The sequence below is a fragment of the Dendrobates tinctorius genome, unplaced genomic scaffold (genome assembly GCF_039654945.1).
Source record: "Dendrobates tinctorius isolate UK_male_01 unplaced genomic scaffold, ASM3965494v1 ptg000060l, whole genome shotgun sequence".
NCBI classification, from domain to species: Eukaryota; Metazoa; Chordata; class Amphibia; order Anura; family Dendrobatidae; genus Dendrobates; species Dendrobates tinctorius.
In genome coordinates this window covers 75,009,317-75,036,004 of record NW_027361728.1, presented here as the reverse complement: position 1 = coordinate 75,036,004, position 26,688 = coordinate 75,009,317, and the positions used below count along the sequence as shown (strand labels likewise).

The following is a 26,688-nucleotide window of genomic DNA, read 5'->3' as shown; positions in this document are numbered from 1 at the left end:
GACAGGAGGAGAAGCATTTGATGGACAGGCGCCAGCAGTGGGGGCGGGCCTAGAGGACCAGAGGTGCCGGAGAGACCTGAGCAGCATGGAGGCACAGGAGGCAGTGGGGGCCACCGGTGCCATGACAGAGGGAGCCACCGCAGAGGCTGACAGAGTGGCGGTGGCAGGAGCCTGAACAGGGAGAGATGCGGCGGTCAGAGCAGCGGCCGCTGAAGCCGCAGGATGAGTCGGCGCCGGGGAGGTGAGCGTGACAAAAAACAGGAAATACAGTCACATGCTATCCCTGTGTGAGCCTCTGGGAGTTTTTTTTGGTCTAACTTTATGAACAGCATACACATCTAACAACCAAACACTTATAGACAGGAATGGAGTTGTTGCACCAAACATATTCCAACAGCATGGTTCTATTGTCCGGGTCCCACAAACAGCTCAAAAAGTTAGAAAATAGGATAAAATGACACTTTATTTCACCTTCAATAAAATCACGTGGTAAATTAAAAAAAATATTAAAAACACAGGGCAACACATGGCTTACGCATTTTGAACCCCAATAGGCTCTTAATCAGTGAAAAATAAAGTGGTAAAATCTGGTAGGCACATGGCGGCTAATAAGATTAGGTGCTCTGTGGTAATTATGAAGAGTAGAGTTGAGCGAAACGGGCCGGAAAAATTCAAAAGTCGCCGACTTTCACCAAAGTCGGGTTTCATGAAACGAAACCCGACCTTAGCGTGAGGTCGGCCACAAGGTCGGCGACTTTAGCACCAAAGTCGCATTTCAAAAGATGCTTTAGCACCCTTTTTCAGCCAATCAGGAAGAATGGACACCTTGGGCAACGTGATGACATAGGCAGCGGTCACCACCATCTTGGAGAAGGGCATGCAAGTGATTGGCTTGCTTTGTGGGGTGTCACAGGGGGTATAAAATGGCATGCACGCCGACCGCCATGTTACTCATGCTGATCTCAGAATAGGGAGAGCTGCTGCTGCTGCTGATTCTGTAGGGAGAGTGTTAGGAAGGCAAAAAGAAAAAAAAACTGCTTCTGCTGATAGCGCTTTTCACTGTAGTTACTGTGCAGTGAAAGGTGAAGAATTTTGCTTTTGTGCAGCAGCGCTGGTGGTGATTAGCCTGCCTTTTAAGGCTAGCTGCATTGCTGTGTGCACACTGGTGTTCAAACTGCTTTTTTAAAAGCAATCCAAATTTTATTGTTTTGTCCTGGTGAGGTACTGAGCGTTCATTTTTTCACACACCGTACAGCGGTGTACGCTCCTCACACAGTACTGTGTAACGGCTGTTATCATGGCCAAATTGAAGCTAAGTGTGTGACTCTGTAAGAAAAAGCCGAGGAGTTTGTCCATTCTTGCAGACCTACACCTTATAGTTTTGTCCGTTTTTCAAATAGTTTAGTATATCTGCTGTTTGATTACATTCAAAACTAGAGAGAGACAGCGTGTGTCAGTCCGTATCCAAAAACACAGAGCTTGACAATTTTACATACACCGTACAGCGGTGTACGTGTACGCTCCTCTCAGAGTACCGTGTAACGACTGTTATCACGGCCAAATTGAAGCTATCTAAGTGTGTGACTCTGTAAGGAAAAGCCGAGGAGTTTGTCCGTTCTTACAGACCTACACTCTAGGGAGATTCCAATTCTGCCCAATTCTATATACATCTTGTAGTTTGTCATACACTAGGCAATTTCTGCCTGTCACATTGCGGTGTAATATACACAGGGCCTGACAGAATCCAACTGTGTCCTGAAGTCTAGAGAGATTCCAATTCTCCCCAGCACTCTATACACCTTTCTTACACCATCCAGAATCTGCCTGTCACTTTGCGGTGTAATATAAACAGGGCCTGACAGAATCAAACTGTGTCCTGAAGTCTAGAGAGATTCAAATTCTCCCCAGTCCTCTATACACCTTTCTTACACCATCCAGAATCTGCCTGTCACATTGCTTGCGGTGTAATATAAACATGGGCTGACAGAATCCAACTGTGTCCTGAAGTCTAGAGAGATTCAAATTCTCCCCTGTTATGAATGGGTCACCGAGGAGGAAAAAAGCAACACACGCTAAGTCTCAGAAAACCAGAGAGGTTGGTAACTATGCAGACTGCAGAGCCCTGATCTTAACACACAACTAGAAGCAGTCGTGGAGCGTGCCTACGGAGGTCCTGGATGCCTCGTCACAACCGGAGAGCTAAATAAGCCTAAAGTAAGAAAAGAGGAAAACTAACTCCCCAGAGCAGACCCCAAAGGAAAGACAGCCCCCCACATGTATTGACGGTGAAGCAAGATGAAAACACAAGCAAAGGTAGAAAAATAGGCTGAGCAAACAATGGGGCCAAACTAACTTGAAAGGACAGGAAAGGAAAGATACTGTCTGCAATCTGCCAAAAAACCCTAAAAAAAATAATGTCCAACGCTTCTGATAACAAAATTAACCCTGAAGTCACTAGACTTCTCCCACTATATCAGCACTCTGGAATATTCTGAGACAGAGCAAAAAGAGGCCAATCTAATAAAGGACAAAAAGGCAAATTGGCAAATACAGATAAATAAGAGTGGAAATTCAGCACAGCCCAGCCGGGCTGGCCGACCACACAAAAACTGAGTTGACCAACAAGAGCAAGTGTGAACATTTGCAAAAAACAAACTTAACTTGAGAAGACTGGAGCAGAGCTGAAGTCCAAGACCTGAGAAACAGACTGAATCACCGGCAACAGGATAGGGCGTTGGCTGTCTTATATCCAGTCTGATACTCCAGAGATCCAATCACTATCCTCCTCGTCAGGTGGCAGACCATTACCAATTAAACTAACCTCACTACCTCCTGTCACTACCAGAGGGAGAACAGAAGGAGAACTCCCAGCTGGTGGAGCAGAAAATGAGCTCATAACAGTACCCCCCCCTTGAGGAGGGGTCACCGAACCCTCATCCACGCCACCAGGCCGATCAGGATGGGCCCGGTGAAAAGCACGAACCAATCTATCGGCATGAATATATGAGGCAGAGACCCAAGAATTATCCTCCTGGCCATAACCTTTCCATTTGACCAAATACTGGAGTCCCCGTCTGACCAATCGAGAATCCAATATTTTCTCTACCTCATATTCCACATTGCCTTTAACCAAAACAGGGTCAGGAGGAGCCGCCACAGGAACTACTGGCTCAACAAACCTCTTCAACAGTGATTTGTGAAATACGTTATAGATTTTGAACGTAACTGGAAGAGCCAACAGAAAAGAAACAGGATTAAGAATCTCCAAAATCTTATAAGGTCCAATAAATCTTGGCTTAAATTTTGGAGATGCAACTTTCATAGGAATATTCTTAGACGACAACCAAACCATATCACCCACTTTAATCCGGGGACCAATGGTCCTATGCCGGTTGGAAAAACGCTGGGCCTATTCCTGAGAGAGTGACAACTTATCCACCACTTGGTCCCATATCTGCTGCATTCTCACAACCACAGTGTCCATACCTGGGCAGGACGAAGATTCCACTTGTCCTGAAGAGAATCGAGGATGAAACCCAAAATTACAGAAAAAGGGTGACATCAAAGTGGCAGAACTAGCTCTATTGTTCAACGCAAATTCGTCCAAGGGCAAAAATGAGACCCAATCATCATGATCAGCAGATATAAAACATCTTAAATAAGACTCCAAGGTCTGGTTTGTTCTCTCAGTCTGCCCATTGGTCTGGGGATGAAATGCGGAGGAGAAGGATAACTGAATTCCCAGATTGGAACAAAAGGCTTTCCAAAATCTGGAAACAAACTGGACCCCTCTATCGGACACAATGTTCTCAGGAATCCCGTGTAACCGAACCACCTGTTGTAAAAACAAGGGTACCAACTCAGCGGAAGATGGCAACTTTGGGAGTGGTACAAGATGGACCATCTTCGAAAATCTATCGCAAATCACCCAGATAACAGTCATTCTCTGAGAGTCAGGAAGATCAGAAATAAAATCCATTGAGATATGGGTCCATGGCCTCCTGGGCACCGGGAGGGGCATCAGCAAACCACTAGAACGAGAACAGGGTTTAGACCGAGAACAAGTCCCACAGGACTGTACAAAATTCCTGACATCACGAGACATGGCAGGCCACCAAGACGACCGACTCACCAAATCTCTGGTACCGAAAATACCTGGATGACCAGCCAATGCGGAGCAATGGACTTCAGACATCACTCTCTTCCTCCACTGGTCAGCAACATACAATTTTCCAATGGGACAACGCTCAGGTTTATCCTCCTGAAATTCCTCCAGGGCGCGTCTCAAATCGGGCGAAATGGCAGAAAAAACTACTCCCTCACCTAGGATAGTAGTAGGCTCAGTCACATTAAAAGAATCAGGAAAGAAACTCCTGGAAAGGGCGTCTGCCTTAACATTCTTAGTGCCCGGAAGAAAAGAGACCACAAAATTAAAACGTGTGAAAAACATAGCCCATCTAGCCTATCTAGGATTCAAGTGTTTAGCCGACTCCAGATAAATCAGATTCTTGTGATCGGTGAGGACCACAAATTGATGTCTAGCTCCCTCCAACCAATGTCTCCACTCCTCAAATGCCCATTTCATGGCCAACAATTCCCGATTCCCCACGTCATAGTTGCGTTCAGATGGGGAGAACTTTCGAGAAAAGAAGGCACAGGGATTCATCTTAGAAGTCACAGGATCTTTTTGGGACAAAACAGCTCCTGCACCAATCTCAGAAGCATCTACCTCCACTTGAAATGGAAGTGAGACATCAGGTTGCCATAGAACTGGAGCTGAAGTAAATCTCCGCTTAAGCTCCTGAAATGCTGAGACAGCCTCAGACCAATTCAGCACATCAGTTCCCTTCTTGATCAGATCAGTCAGTGGTTTGACAATACTAGAAAAATTACCTATAAATTTACGATAGAAATTAGCAAAACCCAAAAACTTCTGGAGAGCCTTCAAAGAAGTTGGCTGAACCCAATCATAAATGGCCTGTACCTTGGACCGGGTCAATTTCAATAGTCGATGGAGACAAGATAAATCCCAAAAATGAAATCCTCTGTACACCAAAGAGGCATTTCAATCCCTTAACAAACAGGGAATTCTCTCTCAAAATCCGGAACACAGTCCGGACGTGTTCCACATGAGAATACCAATCACTAGAAAAGATCAAAATATCATCCAGATAGATGATCAAAAACTTATCTACAAAGTCTCGAAAAATATCATTCATAAAGGACTGGAAGACAGAAGGGGCATTGGAGAGCCCAAAAGGCATCACCAGGTATTCAAAATGTCCCTCTGGAGTATTAAACGCCGTCTTCCATTCATCCCCGTGCTTGATGCGAATAAGATTATACACCCCCCTGAGGTCAAGCTTAGTAAACCAGCAGGCACTCTTAACTCTGGAGAATAAATCAGACATCAGAGGTAACGGGTACTGATATTTAACCGTCATCTTGTTAAGGGAACGATAATCAATACACGGTCTTAATGAACCATCTTTCTTGGCCACAAAAAAAAAACCAGCGCCTAAAGGTGACGAGGATGGTCTAATATGACCCTTCTCCAACGACTCCTTAATATATGATCGCATAGTATCATGTTTGGGTACAGATAAGTTGAAAAGCCGACCCTTGGGAAATTTACACCCAGGCATCAACTCAATTGCACAGTCATAACTTCTATGAGGAGGCAAAGACGCAGACTTACTCTCACTAAATACATCAGAGAAATCAGCCAGATAATCAGGAATATCATGAGACTGAGGAAAGGTGGAGAAAACAGGAGCGTCCCTAAGAACACACTGACAACCCCAACTCACCACAGACACAGATTTCCAATCCAAAACTGGGTTATGAGTTTGCAACCAGGGGAAACCCAGAACAATAGTATCATGTAAGTTATGCAGAACCAAAAATGTACAATTTTCTTGCTGGTCTGGGGCAACTTGCATTATCACCTGGGTTCAAAACTGAGGTTTATTCTCTGCCAAAGGAGTGGCATCAATACCCCTCAAAGGAATAGGCGTCTGCAGAGGCGTCATGGACAAGCCACAACGTTTAGCAAAGTCCAAATCCATCAGATTCAGAGCTGCTCCAGAATCCACAAAAGTCTTTGTGGAAAATGTGAACAAGGAGCAGATCAAAGTAATTGCCAAAAGGAACTTAGGTTGTACACTGCCCACAGCAAATGTGTGTGCAAAACGTTTCTCTCATTTAGGGCAGACAGAAATAGTATGAGAAGCATCTCCACAGAAAAAACACAGCTTATTACGCCTTCTAAACTCCTGATGTTGCGCCCTAGACAACACCCCATCACATTGCATAGGTTCAGACATTTGTTCAGAAAGTGGCAGCGCCTCCCGTGTAATCTTACGTTTACGGAAACGCCAATCAACTTGAATGGCTAATGACATAGAGCCATCCAGACCAGAGGGGACAGGAAATCCCACCATAACATCTTTTACGGTCTCTGATAAACCTTTCCGAAAGAGAGCTGCCAGTGCACTATCATTCCATGTAGTAAGGACAGCTCACTTTCGGAATCTTTGACAGTATAACTCTGCAGGATCCTGACCCTGGCTTAATGCCAACAGGGTTCTCTCAGCTTGATCAACAGCATTAGGTTCATCATACAACAACCCCAAAGCCTGAAAAAATGCATCCACATTAGTCAGAATAGGATTTTCAGGTGTCAGAGAAAACGCCCAATCCTGGGGATCGCCACGCAGCAAGGAGATGACAATTTTAACCTGCTGCACAGAGCTCCCCGATGAGTTAGGCTTCAAGGCAAGAAATAATTTACAATTATTCTTAAAATTCAGAAATTTAGACCGATCCCCAGAAAACACATCAGGAGTAGGAATCTTGGGTTCAGCAGCATGTGACTGAAAGAGATAGATAGAAATTCCCTGCACTTCAGCAGCAAGTTGCTCCACACGATCGGACAGTTGCTTAATCTCCATTAGGAGAGAAAAAAAAAAATCCTCCTACGGCCCCAGAGAAAAAGAGGAAAAAATATATAAAAAAAAAAATTCTGACACTTTTTTTTTCTTTCCCTTTTTTTTCTTAAACAATACCTTCCTGCTTTTGAGTACCCTAGAATCTGCGGTATGGCTGGTAATTCTGTTATGAATGGGTCACCGAGGAGGAAAAAAGCAACACACGCTGAGTCTCAGAAAACCAGAGAGGTTGGTAACTATTCAGACTGCAGAGCCCTGATCTTAACGCACAACTAGAAGCAGTCGTGGAGCGTGCCTGCGGAGGTCCTGGACACCTCGTCACAACCGGAGAGCTAAATAAGCCTAAAGTAAGAAAAAAGGAAAACTAACTCCCCAGAGCAGACCCCAAAGGAAAGACAGCCCCCCACATGTATTGATGGTGAAGCAAGGTGAAAACACAAACAAAGGCAGAAAAATAGGCTGAGCAAACAATGGGGCCAAACTAACTTGAAAGGACAGGAAAGGAAAGATACTGTCTGCAATCTGCCAAAAAACCCTACCAAAAATAATGTCCAACGCTTCTGATAACAAAATTAATCCTGAAGTCACTAGACTTCTCCCACTATATCAGCACTCTGGAATATTTTGAGACAGAGCAAAAAGAGGCCAATCTAATAAAGGACAAAAAGGCAAATTGGCAAATACAGATAAATAAGAGTGGAAATTCAGCACAGCCCAGCCGGGCTGGCTGACCACACAAAAACTGAGTTGACCAACAAGAGCAAGTGTGACCATTAGCAAAAAACAAACTTAACTTGAGAAGACTGGAGCAGAGCTGAAGTCCAAGACCTGAGAAACAGACTGAATCACCAGCAACAGGATAGGGCGTTGGCTGTCTTATATCCAGTCTGATACTCCAGAGATCCAATCACTATCCTCCTCGTCAGGTGGCAGACCATTACCAATTAAACTAACCTCACTACCTCCTGTCACTACCAGAGGGAGAACGGAAGGAGAACTCCCAGGTGATGGAGCAGAAAATGAGCTCATAACACTCCCCAGTCCTCTATACACCTTTCTTACACCATCCAGAATCTGCCTGTCACATTGCGGTGTAATATAAACAGGGCCTGACAGAATCCAACTGTGTCCTGAAATCTAGAGAGATTCAACTTCTCCCCAGTCCTCTATACATCTTTCTTACACCATCCAGAATCTGCCTGTCATATTGCGGTGTAATATAAACAGGACTTGACAGAATCCAACTGTGTCCTAAAGTCTAGAGAGATTCAAATTCTCCCCAGTCCTCTATACACCTTTCTTAAACCATGCAAAATTTGCCTGTCACATTGCGGTGTAATATAAACAGGGCCTGACAGAATCTTACTGTGTCCTGAAGTCTAGAGAGATTCAAATTCTCCCCAATCCTCTATACACCTTTCTTACACCATCCAGAATCTGCCTGTCACATTGCAGTGTAATATAAACAGGGCCTGACAAAATCCAACTGTGTCCTGAAGTCTAGAGAGATTCAAATTCTCCCCAGTCCTCTATACACTTTCCTTGCACCATCCAGAATCTGCCTGTCACATTGCGGTGTAATATAAACAGGGCCTGACAGAATCCAACTGTGTACTGAAGTCTAGAGAGATTCAAATTCTCCCCAGTCCTCTATACACCTTTCTTACACCATCCAGAATCTGCCTGTCACATTGCGGTGTAATATAAACAGGGCCTGACAGAATCCATCTGTGTCCTAAAGTCTAGAGAGATTCAAATTCTCCCCAGTCCTCTATACACCTTTCTTACACCATGCAAAATTTGCCTGTCACATTGCGGTGTAATATAAACAGGGCCTGACAGAATCCAACTGTGTCCTGAAGTCTAGAGAGATTCAAATTCTCCCCAGTCCTCTATACACCTTTCTTACACCATCCAGAATCTGCCTGTCACATTGCGGTGTAATATAAACAGGGCCTGACAGAATCCAACTGTGTTCTGAAGTCTAGAGAGATTCAAATTCTCCCCAGTCCTCTATACACCTTTCTTACACCATCCAGAATCTGCCTGTCACATTGCGGTGTAATATAAGCATGGCCTGACAGAATCCAACTGTGTCCTGAAGTCTAGAGAGATTCAAATTCTCCCCACTACTATATACACCTTGTATCTTGTTTTACAGTACCATATACTTGGTGGTGGTTTTTTGGGTACATTTTCCCCAAAAATGAGGAAGTGTGGTGGAAGAGTCCGTGGAAGTGGGCGGGGGTTGGCAGCTGGTAATGATGGTGTTGGTGGTGGATCTGCTGGTAGTGGCAAAAGCCAAATAGCACCTAATGCAGGAGGTGTTGAGCCTGCGTCATCGTCTGGCTCCACAAGGCCTCGAAGGCTCCCTTTTCTGGGAGTAGGTAAACTGCTTTTAAAGCCGGAGCTTCAAGAACAAGTTTTGGCTTACATTGCTGAATCAGCCTCCAGCTCTATCGCCTCCTCTTCTGAAGTTTTAAAAAATAAAAGCACTGAGTCATCATTGGAGGCTCATGGTCATGAACCACACCTTTTCTTGTGTCCTTCACCCCAACCAAAATTGAAGGATGTGGCAGGCCACACTACAGATTACTCCATGGAGCTGTTTTCACATACCATGCCTGGGTTATCAAGTCAAATCGTGAATTACCCAGGCCAAGATGAATCTGACATGGAGTGCACTGATGCACAGCCACTGATAGATGATTCTGCTGGTACATTCACTCATAGCACTACATTGTCCTCGCAGTGTACTGAGGCAGAATCTGACCCTGATGAAACTCAGGTGCCCCTTCCCGCATACTATACCACCATACATGGTGACACAGAGGAAGGTGCACATGACATTGAAGAGGAGGTGATGGATGACCCAGTTGTTGACCCAGATTGGCATCCATTGGGGGAAGAGGGTGCCGCTGCCAATAGCTCCAAAGAGGAGGATGATCATCCGCAGCGGGCATTGACATCACAACAGCTGTTATCTGGCAGGCCCGGAGCAGGCCAAAAACAGGTTACAAAACCCAAAAGAGTTGCAGGACAGCTTGGCCAGACGGTCAAAATACCACAGCGTGCAAGGCCTCAAAATGTCTTCCATAGTAGCAAGAGTGCAGTGTTGCACTTTTTTGAACAAAATCCTAATGATCAGGCAACGGTTATCTGTAAGAAGTGCGCAAAGACCTTTAGCCGAGGTAAAAATCTGAGAAATTTGAATACCAGTTGCATGCTAAGACATTTAACCACCATAAACTTGCAAGCGTGGACGGACTACCAAACCTCAGGTATCACATGTGCAACTGCTCCCAAAGAAGGTAGTCAGCAACACTACATTGTTTCCCCCACTGTAAGCCCACCGGTTAGCACACCACCAGCAGCAAATGTTGAGTTGTCGTTGCAAGGGCAAATCAGTCAGGGAATCACACTGTTATTGCAACGAAACACTGTATCCAGGCCATCAGAAAGAACACCAACTCCATCACCATCATCAACCCTCTCTCAGTAAGCCATGTCCACCGCTAGTTCGACCATATGCAGCTCTCAAGTCCAGCTCACCCTACCAGAGACTATGAGTAGGACAAGAAAGTACTCATCCTCTCATCCGCGTACACTGGGTTTGAACGCCACACTGTGCCAAACTAATCTCGTTAGAGATGATGCCCTATCGGTTGGTTGAAAGCGCCGCTTTCCGTGAACTCACGGCCTACGCAGTACCACGCTATGACCTACCCAGTCGCCACTTCTTTTCTGGCAAAGCCATCCCAGCCCTCCACCTTCATGTGAAAGACTGCATTGTACATGCACTCAAGCAATCAGTGAGTGGAAAGGTGCACCTCACAACTGATGCATGGTCCAGTAGGCATGGCCAGGGCAGTTACGTGTCTATCACTGCGCACTGGGTTAATGTGGTGGATGCAGGATCCACAGGGGACAGCGGTGGTGGGATAGTGCTGCCTAGCCTACGGTATAGGAAACAGTTGGCTGTAGGCGTTCGACCCTCCTCCTCCTCCAGAAGCGAAAGCTCGTCCACAGAACGCAGTCGCACGAGCACTCCATCCGCAGCTGCCAGTGTTGCACACGAGGTGTCCCCCTATCGATCAGCTAGTGGAAAGCGTCAGCAGGCTGTTTTGAAGATGATGTGTTTGGGCGACAGACACACCGCGGAGGTACTGGCCGACTACTTTCAGCGACAAACTGAGTCATGGCTGGGCAGTCTACATCTTGAGGGAGGCAAGGTAGCTAGTGATAACGGCCGGAATTTTGTGGCAGCCATAGCCCTTTCAAAACTCAGACACATACCTTGCTTGGCTCACACCTTGAACCTGGTGGGGTGGTGCAGTGCTTCCTCAATAATTATCCGGAGTTAACAGGCCTGCTCCAGAAGGTCCAAAGACTGTGCTCACACATCCGCCGGTCGCCGGTACACTCCAAGTCGTATGCAGAAGCTGCAGCGATTGCTCCACCTTCCCAAGCACCGCCTAATTATCGACGTTGCAACAAGGTGGAACTCCACCCTGCACATGGTTGAGCGGCTGTGCGAACAGAGGCAGGCCGTAATGCATTTGTGGGAGGTTACACGGGCAGGCACTTTGAGGGCAGACATGGAGTTGACAGGTGTGTAGTGGTCGAAGCTGAAAGACCTCTGTAAAGTCCTTCAGTGTTTTGAGGAATGCACACGGCTGGTAAGCGCAGATGACGCCATCATAAGCATGAGCATCCCACTTATGCGTCTACTCATGCAAACTTTGACGCACATTAAGGAGCAGGCGTCTGCAGCCGAGGATGATGCGGAAGAGGAGGAGGGAAGCCTTGATGACAGTCAGCCATTGTCTGCTCCGGGAACTCTCCTGGACGAGGTGGAGGAAGAAGAGGAAGAGGAGGATGAGGATAATGATGGGGATGATTATTTAGGGGAGGAGGATGCTTCTCGTGGGGCAAGAGAAAATGTTGGCGTGGCAAGGTCTGGTACAGGGTTTGTGCGTGACTGGAGGGATATGGATTTGCCAGAAAGTGCTCCTCCACCCAGCACTCGCAGTGCATCATTGACACCGGGAACATTGGCCCACATGTCAGATTATGCCTTGCAGATCCTAAAAAGGGACCCCCCGCATTGCCAAAATGATGAACGATGACGACTACTGGTTGGCCAGCTTCCTGGATCCATGCTATAAAGGCAAATTCCAAAACATCATGACACAGGAGAACCTTGACCTAATATTGGCTACTAAACAAGCAACTCTGGTTAACCGGTTGGTTGAGGCATTCCCAGCACACAGCAGCGGTGATGGTTCTCACATGAGCCGTAGGGGCTGGGGGCAACTTGGAAGAGGTGTTGGTGGTGCACAAATCAGAAGTGGCATTGGAGACAGGGGTTTCATGACCATGTTGTGGACTGATTTTTCAAGTCCCGCTCACACCACTGGTAATAATGCATCGATTGAAAGTGACAGGAGACAGCACTTGTCAACTATGGTTACAAACTATTTCTCATCCCATATCGATGTTCTCCCTCACAGGTCATTCCCATTTGACTATTGGGCCGCTAAACTGGACACCTGGCCTGAATTGGCACAATATGCTTTACAGGACCTCGCTTGCCCAGCTGCAAGTGTGCTATCGGAAATAGTCTTCAGTGCTGCTGGATCAATCCTGACAGAAAAAAGGACCCGTCTCTCGACCCAAAATGTGGATGATCTAACCTTCATTAAAATGAACCATGCATGGGTTTCCAAGGATTTTGTCACACCGTACCCTGATGACACATAGGTTGCCAGAAAAATGGCTTTGGTCCTCCTCTTCCTGGGACTTGACCAATTTCACCTTTAGCAGCAGGTGAAAGTCCCACATCAACATAAGCCAATTTGTAAACCTCCCTAACTGGGCCGCCTCCTCCCCCCATGGCTGGGGTCACCACCTAGCGCACACAACCGTGCGAGTGCCGTTGCCCTGGACAGGTGGGTGGGCCGACTCTTGGGCGCGGGCACTGGCACAGGGTCCCTCATAGTGCAATCAAGTGTCTCTGACGGTGGGGGTGCACACCCGCCGTCAGACACACCACCGTACTATGAGGGGCCCAGTGCCAGTACCGACGCCCACGAGTGGGCCCCCTTGCTTGGGCAGGGCCCCAGCATTTGCAATGTTTACCTCTCCCTGCTCCTCCGCTGTATAGTCTGGGCTGTCAAATCCTTCACTGGGACTGCCACTACAAATTTGGTGAACTGATAGAAGATGATGGTTAAGACGTAGCTATGCCCTGTCCCGCTGGCTGGGCTCTAGCTTCAGATGATCCATGACTTCCATTTCTTATGGACGTCGACTCACAATGAGATGCAGTGGTGGTTTCTCATCAGCTTTCACGGTTTTCCTACCCACAGACGTGTGACATTCCAGTGCACATTTTTAAATGTGCCCTCTCATGCCAATCCAATTGAATTGCCTACGGCCTGTGGCTTCTGTGTTTTGCACTCCAAAGTTACGTGACAGATCATGATAGGCAGTGAGCACCATGTTTACATCTCTCCCTGTGATCAAAATTGGATAGATATGAGTAACGGCGATGGGATCAACGGTACTGCGATACAGCAACACTTTCTTCACAAAGAAAGGTTTTTGCTGTCTCCACACTTAAGTAATTGAGGGTCAGCATCGCCTCTGAGAATTGTGACGGAAGTTTTTCCCGTGAATAGTAATTCCTAGATTTCTGCAATCACTAGACTTTATGTCAGTAATTGTATGCATCTCATTTCCTATTGCGGAAAGTCTGGATTGTCTTACTGAGACAGAAATATATATGAAGATTGAAAAATACCACCAAAAGTGTATACTGGTGTACGCTTCAAATACATTTCCTTTTTTCGACTTTTTAGATTGTTGTCTAATCCATACTGAGAACACGGAGATTTTAAATGTTTAAACTATGCTATATATACCTGCTATCCAGTGATAATGTACCCTTTCTCAACTTTGTACATTCTGGTCAAATCCATACTGGACCTGAGAACGTCTGAGTCTGCCTCCTGATCTATAGACATATATTTTTAATGTGTAAACTATGGTATACATACCTGTTATCCAGTGATACGGTACCCTTTCTCACCTTTGTCCAATCACGTCTAATCCATACTGGGCCTGAGACCGTCTGAGCCTGCCTCCTGATATATAGACATAGGTTTTTAATGTGTAAACTATGCTACATATATACATGTTATCCGGTGACACTGTACCCTTTATCAACTTTCTAGAATCTTGTCGAATCCATACTGGGCCTGAGAATGGCTGCCGAGCTGTTAAGCAAGCTACAGCACCTGTGGTTTGGACATGTAATTTTTTGCATTTTTTCAGGAATGCCGGTTAGGCCTAATTCAGGAATTGCGGTTTACCTGCGCTTACTGGGAAATCATCGTTCGCGGGGAATAATTGGAATCACAGATCCCCATCACTAACGGTGTTCAGCGATCTGCACCTGTAAGCGACAAAAGCTGGTCCTTTCAGTGTAGCATGCATGCAGCCACGGACATGTAAGGCCATGATAGACCTGTTATTGCTCGATCTCGCGTGCCAGAGCCTCGCGTATCCCTCTAGTAAGCTTGACGCGTACCGCGGGGGCATGCCTGAGTCTCGTTCGATAACGGAATAAAGCTGACAAATCGCTAGCACAACTACAAATGGACATACCACACCTCACACTTAGAATCGTCAAAACTTTCAATGTGTGCATCTTTTCTTGAGGTGGCAGGGTTGTGGTTTCCCAGGTGGAGTCCAATTAAGCCGCAGGCTCCACTCCTGGTGGTGCCCTTTAGGACATTCCTTTAAGGTTCAGCTTTGCAATCATACTGCCCCCGGAAACCAAACATTTTGCCTTCATGGACGCTGTTTGGAGGTTCGTGGGAATAACGCCGCCCTATCGCCAGTTGGCATAATTGGTGGGAAGTCTGACGGTATATGATCGTGTTCGATTTCAGAATTTTTTTTTTGGTTTGTATTTTACATTTTTATTCCAGCCTTTCTTGACTTCATAAGGGCATGACAAACCTATATCTGTGTCTCCTCCACCTCCTCCTTTTACTCCTCCACCTCTTTTCTAAATGTAGTTGCCCTTTTCCATATGTTAATTTTTGTTTTCTGAGCATTTTTTTGGCTTTGGGACACCTTTTAGGCTAAGTGCACACGTACTGGAACTCTCGCGGAAATTACCGCGAGAATTCCGGAATTCCAGTCCGCGGGAAAATCGCATTTTAAATTCCCGCGATTTTCCCGCGGAAAAACTAGCATTTTTCAAGCGTAATTAGCTTGCAAAATGCTAGCGTTCTCCAAGCGATCTGCAGCATCGCTTGGAGAACTGATTGACAGGTTGGTCACACTCGTCAAACATAGTGTTTGACAAGTGTGACCAACTTTTTACTACTGAGGCCGCCTATGCAGCATCAGTAGTAAAAGATAGAATGTAAAAAAAAATAAAAAATGGTGTTATTCTTACCCTCCGACGTCCCGCGCAGCCGTTCCCAGTAATCCTTTGCGAAAATGCCCGCGATGACGTCCGTTCTCACGGGATCGCGATGTCTCGCGGTCATTCGCGAAGACGTCACGCGAATGACCGCGACACTTCGCGGGCATTTTCGCAAAGGACTACAGGGAACGAAAGCGTGAAGAGAAGCGGGAAGACTGCGCGGGACATCGGAGGGTGAGAATAACAATATTTTTTATTTTTAAATTCTATTTTTTACAGGGATATGGTACCCAGAGCCCGGAGGACAGTCTCCTCTCCTCCGGACCGTGGGTACCATCTGCAATTGTTCTGCTTACTTTCCGCATGGTGTGCACAGCCACATGCGGGAAGTAAGCGGAACAATGCATTCCTATGGGTGCGGGATCGCCGCGATTCCGCAAATTAATGAGCATGCTGCGGTTTTTACCGCAAAGCGATTCCGCCGCGGCAAAAACCGCAGCATTAGCACAGCATTGCGGAATCCCATAGGAATGCATGGGATGCTTATTTTTCGCGTTTTCGCGGCAAAATCGCGCGGTTAAAACCGCCGCGGAAACGCGTAAAAAATGCCACGTGTGAACTCAGCCTTAAGGTGTTTTGTAATTGTTTTCTATGTGTTTGTATGTGTTTGTGTTTGCCTGCCATTGTTTTCAATGTTGTTCGACGAACATTCAACAAACTTCCCTCCTGTGCGACGAACCAAAACACTAACGGGGTGGCTCAACACTACTCCTGATATATAGACGTACATTGTTAATGTTTAAACTATGCTATATATACCTGCTATCTGATGATACTCTACATTTTGTCTACTTTTTATATTCTTGTCTAATCCATACTGAGCCTGTGAGAGTCTCTGTGTGACTGATGGAATATATTTGGAGATTGACAATTATCCTTTGACTGAATAGAGCTGTACACTTCTGATACAGTGCCATATATCTGATGTTATTTTGTGTCTATTTTGTGCTAAATTTGGAAGTTTGGTGGAAGAGGCCGCGGACGTGGGTGTGGGGGGGCCAGCTGGTACTGATGGTGGTGCATCTGCTGGTAGTGGCAATAGCACTAAGGCAGGAGGTATTGAGCCTGCGTCATGGTCTGGCTCCGGAACGCCTGGAATACTACCTTTTCTGGGAGTAGGTTAACCGCTTTTAATGCCGGAGCATGAGGAACTGGTTTTTGCTTATATTGCCGAAATAGACTCCAGCAAATATGCCCTCCTCTTCTGAAGTTTCAAAGAATGCAAGCACTGAGTCGTCAAGCGCTGGCTCCTGGTCAGGAAGAACCCCTTTCCTTGTGTCCTGCACCCCAACCCAAAGTGAATGATGCAGCAGGCCACACTTCACATTAGTCCATGTAGCTCTTTCTATCATACCATGCCAGGGTTATCAAGTCAAATCGTGAATTCCCCAGTCCAAGATGAATCTGACATGGAGTGTGGGTGGCCAGCCAGGGCAGTGGGGTTAATCGGTGATGGGCCGGTGTCTCACAGGGATGTGTCACGGTGGTGGTGACCCGTTCCGTGACCCTGGGCGTCCATGCAAAGGGGTGAATTATGTTTATAGGTGAATGATACGTGATGCCACCTGTGGTTTCTGATTAGATTGACCAGCGCTGCACTGTCGCTTCTCTGGGACAGATGTTGTGGTGCGGCTAAGATATAGAAGCCCTGCACAGGTAGTCGTAGGGCAGTCACAGGGCAGATGAAAGCGTTGGTAGATGGTGTGCAGTGCAGGATGTAGCAGAGCCGTGTGCCAGGCGCAGGAGAAAGATGACAGACACAGTCGTGCAGTTCCTTTACCTGTACTTGGTAAGTGCCATCCAGGACCCAGAGTACAGATGGAGAAGGAGTTGGTCAGCCTGGAAGCCAATTTGGAATTCTCTCTCTGCAGATAGGTAGTGTGGCCTCCGTTCTAGCGCTTATCTGAGGTACTTGCAGTGCTGAGTTCAATGAAGTTCCCTCTGTTGACTCTCTTTTGGAACTTTCTCATATGGCAGGCAGCCATAGCCTTTTCCTTCTGGCTCCCACACGTCGCTGCTGGGGCCTTCAAGCCTTAGTTGGGTACAGAGCATTTACAACTGCTACTTCCTCCGGTTTCGGCTGCAGGAACGTCAGTGTCCCTACAAACTCGGAGACCGGAATCCGGACCATGCGCTCCAGCTAGGAGTGAGCCTTAACTCTGCTCATCCTCCTTCTCCCCTTCTCACGTCCACACACTTCCCCCTCCCTTCACAGTCTGCCCTAACTTACCTCCTCCCGACCACAGAGAGCAGCTCCTTAGCAGTCAGGTTCAGAGGTCTGTGTTGTGTGTTGGTTTAACTGCTAGAGATCCTTCGTTGCTCCCAAGCATGACATCACACTCCCTAGGAGGAAGGTTATGCCACTATGGCGACCGTACTCCTGGGGGCGCCACAAGTGCACTGATGCCCAGCCACTGCTAGATGATTCTGCTGGTACATTGTCCCAGATCACTACATTCCCCTCTCACTCTACACAGCCAGAATCTGACCCTGATGAAACTCAGGTTACCCTTCCCATATACTGTACCACCTTACACGGTGACAAAGAGGAAGGTGCAGATGAAAGTGCAGGTTCGGCCCACCCGCCATCAGACACACCGCCGTACTATCAAACATAGCTTACCCCGCTCACAGTTTAACACTAGGACTACTGGACTCGTGACCCCGCCTAGAACTACTGAAAGGAGTCATTTTGACTCCTTGCTTGTTTTCGTTTATTTTTAGAGTTTCATTTGTGGTTATTTATTAATAATTATATTTTTTGTAATGTATTATTATTGTGAGATCCAACAGTAATGCTTTTGATTGTTTTTTTTCTGCTTTTCTTATTTTTCTACAGAAAATAACAATAATTATAATAGACGTTTTTCAAACATTTTTTTTTATTCAAATGCACACATATAAACAACAACTGAAGAACAAAAAGCAGAGAAAATGTAGGTGGAGGAGCATAAAAATGAAAATATGGTGCAGAATTCACCTTCTAAACATTTGGTGTTTCGCATTTTAGGCATTGCCTTTGATTTATGGCAGTACATTGCCCACACAAAGACTTACCACAAGTCTTACAATTGCCGACAGATCTATTTTTCTTGCACTTTTCTTTGATCTGGCAAAATTTTGTTTGAACCATCACTTCTGAGCATGTAGAAACTTGGGACGTGGAACCCTTTTCCCTATCTGTGACATAAGGACCACTCAACTCTCTCACAAGCGTTTGCAAAAATGCCTTGCGTGACATTTTTTGGTGGGTAATCTCCTTGAATATTATCCATGCATTTATACCCGCAAAGTCTAAGGCATTTTCAAATGCATGAACAGGCCATCTCCTTGTGCATGTTCGTGTGGTATATTTTCGTGCCATCTGATCCACTACATCTACTCCATATTTTGTTTCATTGTAAAACTTTACCGTTTCTGGAGTTTTTTTAGCGGAATCAGACGCAACAACAACATCTGGATGGACGGAACTCAAAATGACAACATTTTTGTTGGGCTTTCCTTGATATACTGTAAGTGAAAAATTGTCTTCATTTCTAAACACTTTAGTGTTGTACAATTCCTCTTTCATGGATTTTATTTCTTTAGGCACTTCTCGCCTTATCTTGTTCAGTGTTCCCACGATGGTTGTTCCTTTGCTTTTTAGCTGTTTAGCTAATTTTACTGAAGTAAAATAATTATCGGTTGTAACATTGCGACCTTTTTTCAAAAACGGGTCCAATAACTTCATTACCACATGGTCAGCTAAACGGTCCTCAGCACGGCGTGTGTCATCTTTTGCCTAGATAAGGGAAGCCATTTGCCAGATATTTGCTCTCCTTATCAACAGCTAGCCAATATTTGTGGCCATATTTATCTGGTTTGGAAGGCATGTACTGCGTGAATGGACACCTAGTTTTGCTTGGGAAAAGTTGCTCATCCACCGTTATGTATGGGCCAGGTTTGTAACACGCAATACAATTTTCAATAAACCTGTCCCACACAGTAGAAAATAGAGCAAACTTGTCCGTTTGCAGTCTCTCCGATCGAGTAGATTTCTCATCAAATCTGATAAGATAAGAGCCTAGAGTAAACAAGCTATTTTGTTCAGTATTACACAGTAATACAAGCAGGTAAAATACAAGGAAAATGTGAAAAGTTGACATGTAAATTGAACTACATCTATATGAACATCAGGGTAAATAAGACAGAGTGAAAAAATTATGCACAAAACTTTATAGCAACATTTAGTGACAAAAGGACCTCAAAATATAGTAGGGAGTCAAAATGACTCCCTTCAGTAGTTCTTGGTAAATTTTGAAAAAAACGCGCAAATTTTTCACCAAAATTATTTATTCTCACAAAATCTTTTTTCACATCATATTTGAGGAAAAGTCACCGAGTTTCAAGCCGGAATTCTGAAAAATGTAGTCACAGAAGAGAAATAAAAAACGAAAGGAGTCAAAATGACTCCATCAGTAGTTCTAGTGTCGCATAGTATCAAACCCACAGCTTCTGCCGGAACGTCTCGATGAAATGTCCAAAAAATTTCCGGCTCGCCATTACCCTCAAAATCTCCTCAATAAAGAAAAAATTTTGGCTCTCATCCCGGTCCCTCAACAAACTGTTCAATCCAAACCTGAACGTATTCCCTTCGTCCACACCCACCACCCCATCATGCCTAAAGTCTATATCATCATCCGAAAACACTGGCCGATGCTCACATGGTCATATCCACAGGTTGAGGCATTTAAGACTCCACCCATTAATGTGCAAAAGAAGACCTCACAATATTTGAGACAGGGTCGTCAAAGCCGATTTGGGCAGCTTTACCCGGGTCCCCAGACAAACTTTCCTCAGCAACGAGAGGAATGGCACATTTCCCTTTTTGGGATGTGCAAATGTGACACCCCAGAGTCTGGTTGTCACAGTGACATCCCCTCCCTCTAAGAGGTGAAGTGATGCTTGGAGGCAGAAAGGGACCCCCATGCCAGCTAATACATTAAATCACAATTCCTGCTGCAGGTCAGAAAAGGGAGCTGCCTTATAAATTCTGGCCAGCAGATGGGGTTGGTGAGTCAGCTAGAAGACAGCTGAGGGAGTTGTCATGGAAATGAGAGCAGCTGTGAGCAGTGAGGAGAAATTACAGTTAAACGTGACGACGTGAGGTAAAAAGATCTTTCTGGAAGATCCAGTCAGTTCAGGAGGGAGTTGATCTGAGAGGAGTTCAAGACAGGCAGCTCATCTGTGAAGAGGGAAAGGACAAGAGCAGAGATGGAGAGACTCTGGGGAAGCTAAAATACTGCATATAGCAGACCCCTGAGCGAAGCGCTAATAAGGAGAAAAGGGACGTCAGAGTCCTGGGTGGTCAGGAACTGTATGTTCTGATCATCGGATCTGAAAGTACAGGGAATTGTAAATTCCTGTGCGACATTGAACACCTGAGGGCACGGCAGCAGATAAGGAGCCTGGGGCCGACGGTGAAAAGGATGGTATCCGTGGAATAGGCTCATGCTGACAGCCATACAGGTTAGTGAAATCATCATGCAATTAAGGGTCGCAGCATAGTTATAAACAGCGGAGACCCACACACAAAGCGCAGAAGGAAGGTCCTAAATCCCCACCTGGCAAGGTGGATCCCCTGAATGCCTCCAGGCGAGCCAGACTCATTCCATCACCTGTACTTTATGTGGTACTCCGGACTGCAACCAATTGCCAGTAAAAGGTAAAGAAACTGCACCTCTCTGTGTCCTTCTCTCATTTCTCTGCACCCCAACGTTCACAGCCATTTTGACTATTAATTTAACATCTTTGCTCTGGGACTTTTGCTCTACCTGTGGAGAGCTATTTTCACCTCAGCTGCGACACACCAACAGTTTCAGGGGAACAACACTGCAGCGCTGGTCACCTCTGACCAGAATACCACAGGTGGCGTCACGTATTTAACCATCTATAAACTTTATTTTCATTTTTACCACATAAATACCACACAACTTTCCCCTATTTTATTACTGGACAACTCTGGGTCACGGACCGGGTCGCCGCCGTGACACCGTCCCCCATTGAAGTCGACGGGCCCGGTACCGAGTACCTCCAGGCCCCGCGGGGCGCTCCACATGCTGCTCAAATGTTATTAAATCTAGCACTATTACCCACCCACACTCTGGCAAACAGTATGCCATAAAAGGTTTCTTCACCTGTGAGTCCAACAACGTTGAATACGTGGTAAAATGCCCATGTGGTCTACTTTAAGTTGGTGAAATGACATAACACATCCGTGACCGTATAGCGAGCAACAAATCGACCATTAGATGCAAAAAGACATGGCTTCCTCTTCCCCATCACTTCGTAGCCACTAACCACTCGGTCTCTCAATTACGTTTCCAAATATTGGAACAGGTCGAAAAACCACGACGGGGTGGTGACCACATTAAACGCTTATGAGAAAGGGAATCCTTTTGGATTTACACCTTACAGACGTTGTCACCCAAGGGCCTTAACAGGGAACTAGATATGGTTTTCAGATAAGTAATAGCACAGGTTTCTTGCTTGCCTATTTGTTGTCTGATTCTGTTGCATACGTAAAATGTGAACTTTATATTTGCAGGTATGTGTATAGCATGTTGACTTTCACTTCTTCTCCATACTAACTCTTCCTAATTTTTCAGGCGTCTTGACCCTTACATTTTACACCCATCAGGGTAAGTACTGGTATTTTTCTATTCTTATTTTTTTAATTTTAATTTTTTTCTTTTCCTTTTTCACTTTTTTTCATTTTTTCCATTTAATATATTTTCTTTTTTTGCATTTTTTTTCATTTTTTCATTATTATTAATTTTATTATTATTATTGTTTTTATTTCATCTATTATTTTTTTCAATTTTTATTTTTTCAATTTTCATTATTACAATTATTTTTATATTATTATTTTGATTTTATTTTTATTTGTTTTCATTATTTCATCCTTTTTTAAAATTTTTTTCATCCCCTTTCCCCCTTTTTATTTTTTTTTATTTCATTCTATTTCCTTGTCCTTTTTAATCCCTTTGATCCATTTCGTTCATTATACTCATTTTATTCACCTCATTCATTAATTCCTTCTTTTTATATTCTCTTCCCACTCCTCTATTGCTCCTGTTCTATTTCCCTACTTCTACTCCTTTCTCCTTCCATCCTTCCCCTTCTCTCTCCTTGTTTTGTGCCCTCTCTCTCTCCTCTCTCCTTATCCCTCTTGCTTCACGGCGCAGTCAGACACTCTCTCCTCTCTCTCTCCCCCCTCCCTCCCCTAGTGCTACTATGCAGGCACCGGGTACACTTTTGTTTATGTCTCCTCTTTCCCTTGTAGTGCGCATGTGCCTGCCAGCATTCAATATATTTCTACCTCCAGAACACAAAGAAGGTGCCCCCACCAACAGCGCTACAAGCCTCGGCTTCAGTACACACCGCTGATGTTTTCCACACAGTATGCACAGTCCAGACACTCCCACTGACTTCCGGTCTTCAGGGTACTTTAACCCACTGACCACCAATGACTGCACACTCCACCACAGATGGCGCTTGGTGCCCCACGCTTCCAGGTTTGTCCTGCAGCACTGCTGCACTGTGGGCTACTTTATAATACTTTCATGCTGTTAACTCTTGCACTACCTGTCCCCTCAGCTCATCTCAGGACCTCTGCCTGGTCCCTGCCTGACCAGACTTCCACATATGGCACTTTAGGTATGCTTCTCCTCTGTCCCTCTAATTCCCTTTCTTTTCCTTACAGCAGTTTCCTATGCTGGTCCAAACCTCTTGTTTGTTTCCTCCTTTTTCAGCCCCTTCTGCATATTCATAATGCCGCGATTGCTCCTTTTTCTCTTGTGAATTAAGGTCAGGCTCCATGCTTGCACTGCCTAATTATGTTGCTTTTATGTCATTTGCTCTATTATGCCAGCCTTGCCGTAACCCAGCTTCATGGCTGCTTCCATCAAAATTTACTGGATCTAACTCCAATATCTTATGGGCTAACTCATTGATTTGTACAATTTTGATCCACAATGATTTTGCGCACAACGATCCTGTACATGATGATTTTGTACATAGTGTAAATATGTATATCTGTATAAAACTCTACAGAGTTTGTACATTTTTGTGATTATCACTGTATATAGCCTAATGTCTATCTTTGTATGTGTCTTTTCTAGTGAGGTTTGAAAGTGACCCGACATAGGGTCGAAACGTTACCTCAACGCACCATTCCCCTGTGGTGTCTTCAATAAAAAATGTTTTGCATTGAAAATCAAAATTTCCCACAGTGCAGCTGTTTTCTCTTTACTGGATTACCCTCTGGACTAAGTTCCAGGTTCAGCTCGCACCTACCTCATATCCACAGAGTGCACGCCTTGTCTGTATCACCATTACTATCTATAACAATTGACGGCATCACGCTTTCCCCGTACCAGAGGTCCGCTGCCTCAGAGTAACCCTTGACTCTGCCCTGTCCTTCAAACCACACATACAAGCTCTCTCCACTTCCTGTCACCTCCAGCTCAAAAATATTTCCAGAATCCGTCTCTTCCTCAACCCTCATTTTTGTACATGCCCTCATCATCTCCCACCTCGACTATTGCAACATCATTTTCTGTGGCCTCCCTGCTAACACCCTCGCACCTCTCCAGTCCATCCTTAACTCTGCCGCCCGACTAATTAATCTCTCTCCTCGCTACTCCTCCACTTCTCCCCTCTGCAAATCTATTCACTGGCTCCCATTCCCTCAGCGTATCCAATTCAAATTACTAATACTGACCTACAAGGCCATCTATAACTTGTCTCATCCATATATCTCTGAACTAATCTCCCGATATCTTCCCTCGCGTAATCTCCGGTCCTCTCAAGACCTCCTTCTCTCCTCCACACTTATTCACTCCTCACCCAACCGCCTCCAAGATTTCTTCCGAATAGCCCCCATCCTCTGGAATTCTTTGCCTCAACATGTCCGACTATCAAACACACTCGGATCCTTCAGACGAAACCTAAAAACCCATCTCTTCAGGAAAGCTTACAACCTGCAATGATCCCCGCTGTCTCCTCACCACTACTGGAGCTACCGCCTCACCATCACTGGAGCTGCTGTAACCCCCCAACCTACTGTATCCTTCCCCACCATCCTGTAGAATGTAAGCCCGAAAGGGCAGGGTCCTCTCTCCACTCTGTATCAGTCTGTGATTGTTAGTTTGTTTACTGTAAGTGAAATCTGTACTTTGTATGTTAACCCTTCTCATGTACAGCACCATGGAACCAATGGTGCTTTATAAATATATAATAATATATACTAGCTGAAGAGCCCAGTAACTAACTGTGGTTAGTTATAACACATTATATTGATTATATTGCACATAAAACCATTTCACATCATATATTCAACACTACAAATTTGCAACACATATTAACTAAATGATTACCCAAGTATTGATAGTATTTTATTTTCAACTCATTCAAGAACCTTTTGATAACCAACATTTTTGTTTTTTCCTTCCGGTGCAAAGTCTTCAAAAAAGAAAAATTTTGCTTCAACAAAACGGTGCTGGTGCATGCATTGCTAGTACCAATTGGCAAGCAATGCTCTTAATCTGCACATGCACAGCCCACTGTGTTCCGAGTACCAGTGTGGGAACGCGCACAAGAAAAAGAAATTGTCACTGTTGAACATAGCAACGCTCCCACACTGGTAGACGGGTCACAACCGGCGTCATTTTGTTGATGCAAATTTTTTTTAACACGATATTAACCCTTTTATGACTGCGGATGCGACTTTTAACGGCGGCAGTTAAAGAGCCTTATTCCTCCTGCTCCTCCTTTATACACATCATTTTTCTGCAGCACAGCTTTTCACCTTTATAGTTGCCTCCAACGGCAGCACCTCTCTCCTCTTCCATATACAATTGGAAACACTTAATCAAGAGAGAAATTGCAATAAAACATATCGTTTACCTCAGTATTTGTAAGCTAAAATTTGGAGGAAAACAATCAGAGGAAAAGTATATTAGAAACATGTCACCACTTTCCTGTTATGAGCACAGCGGTGTAATCCATAAGGCTCCTCCCTTGCCCTTGACGTCATGCCTCACAAGAGCAACTTCATTCTAGACATGACGGAGCTAGATGTGGCCTGTGCCTGCCACGCACTGATACTCTGAAGGCGGCAGCCCTGATTGTAGCTTGCAGTGGCTGGGACATCACAGCCAGTGAGTTTTGCAGGGTGGCTTTCGAGGTGAATGTGTCGCTGCCTGTGTGCGCTAACAACGTGTGCTGTGTGGACAGAGCTTTGCGTGTGGAGTGTGGCTATGTGGAGTGGGCGGGGCTATGTGGAGTGGGTGTGGCTTGATACATACATACACTCAGCTTTTTGTCGAAACTAAAGAACACATAAATGAAAGATAATTACATCCATAAACAAGAAATCTATAATTTTGACAGATGCTTAATAAAAAGCTCATACTAGTGGTCTTAAAAATATACCTAGGTTGTATTAATCTCTTGTAGCAAATCCATAGCTCGGTCATTGTGGATTTCCCCTTTTAATATTCGCAGAACAATCTGCATGTCACATTGGTGAATTTTACTGCTGATTTGCCTCAGATATATAAATGGCATTCACATGGTATTGCCCTATGCATACAGGCTGTGTCTAGCGCCAACTATTGTAAGTAGCAATCCTACAAGTTAATATCGACTCTGTAACGAGCCTTGTCACATGACTCAGGATAAAAGGTTTTTATCCAGAGTCATGTGACAAGGCTCTTTAGAGACTCCATATTCACTTTTAGTATTGCTACTTCCAATAGTTGGCGCTAGAGTTCTAGTCCTCTTCCTCTCTCAAGAGACAATTTGCATATTGCCCAGAGGAGCAAAAGTCTGCTCACATTGGCATGTCAGGCTTGACTGTCACTGTCTCCTAGGAGTAGCGTTAACCCTTGGATAACACTCACACAGAACCAGCATTAGGACATTAGGATAGGCTAACATAAAAAAATTGTAGACAATTTCATTCAGAAAAGTGGGATATATTTTTTTCTCATTTATCATTTGTGCACAATCTTCTTTTTTTCTTAAAGCAGCAGATATTAATCATTTACAAGATTATTTACAGTTTCCTATGTTACAGAATTGTAATGTACGGTATCTATAAAAATCAGATGCTATACTGTATATTATGGCATATTGTATTGTATGGCATCCGATTTTGTTTTTCTCGCACCCACAGACTTGATTGTGTGA

General features: G+C 45.0%; 1 protein-coding gene and 1 long non-coding RNA gene across 2 annotated transcripts in view; both read left to right on the top strand.

Annotated features, from left to right (window-relative positions):
* Positions 1 to 26,688, top strand: part of MED12L (mediator complex subunit 12L) — a 1,194,146-nt gene that overhangs the window by 47,952 nt on the left and 1,119,506 nt on the right.
* On the top strand, positions 22,914 to 23,676 carry LOC141092789 (uncharacterized). Its single transcript, XR_012232920.1, has 3 exons — positions 22,914 to 23,009; positions 23,092 to 23,151; positions 23,616 to 23,676. It is a non-coding gene; the product is annotated as an uncharacterized lncRNA (long non-coding RNA).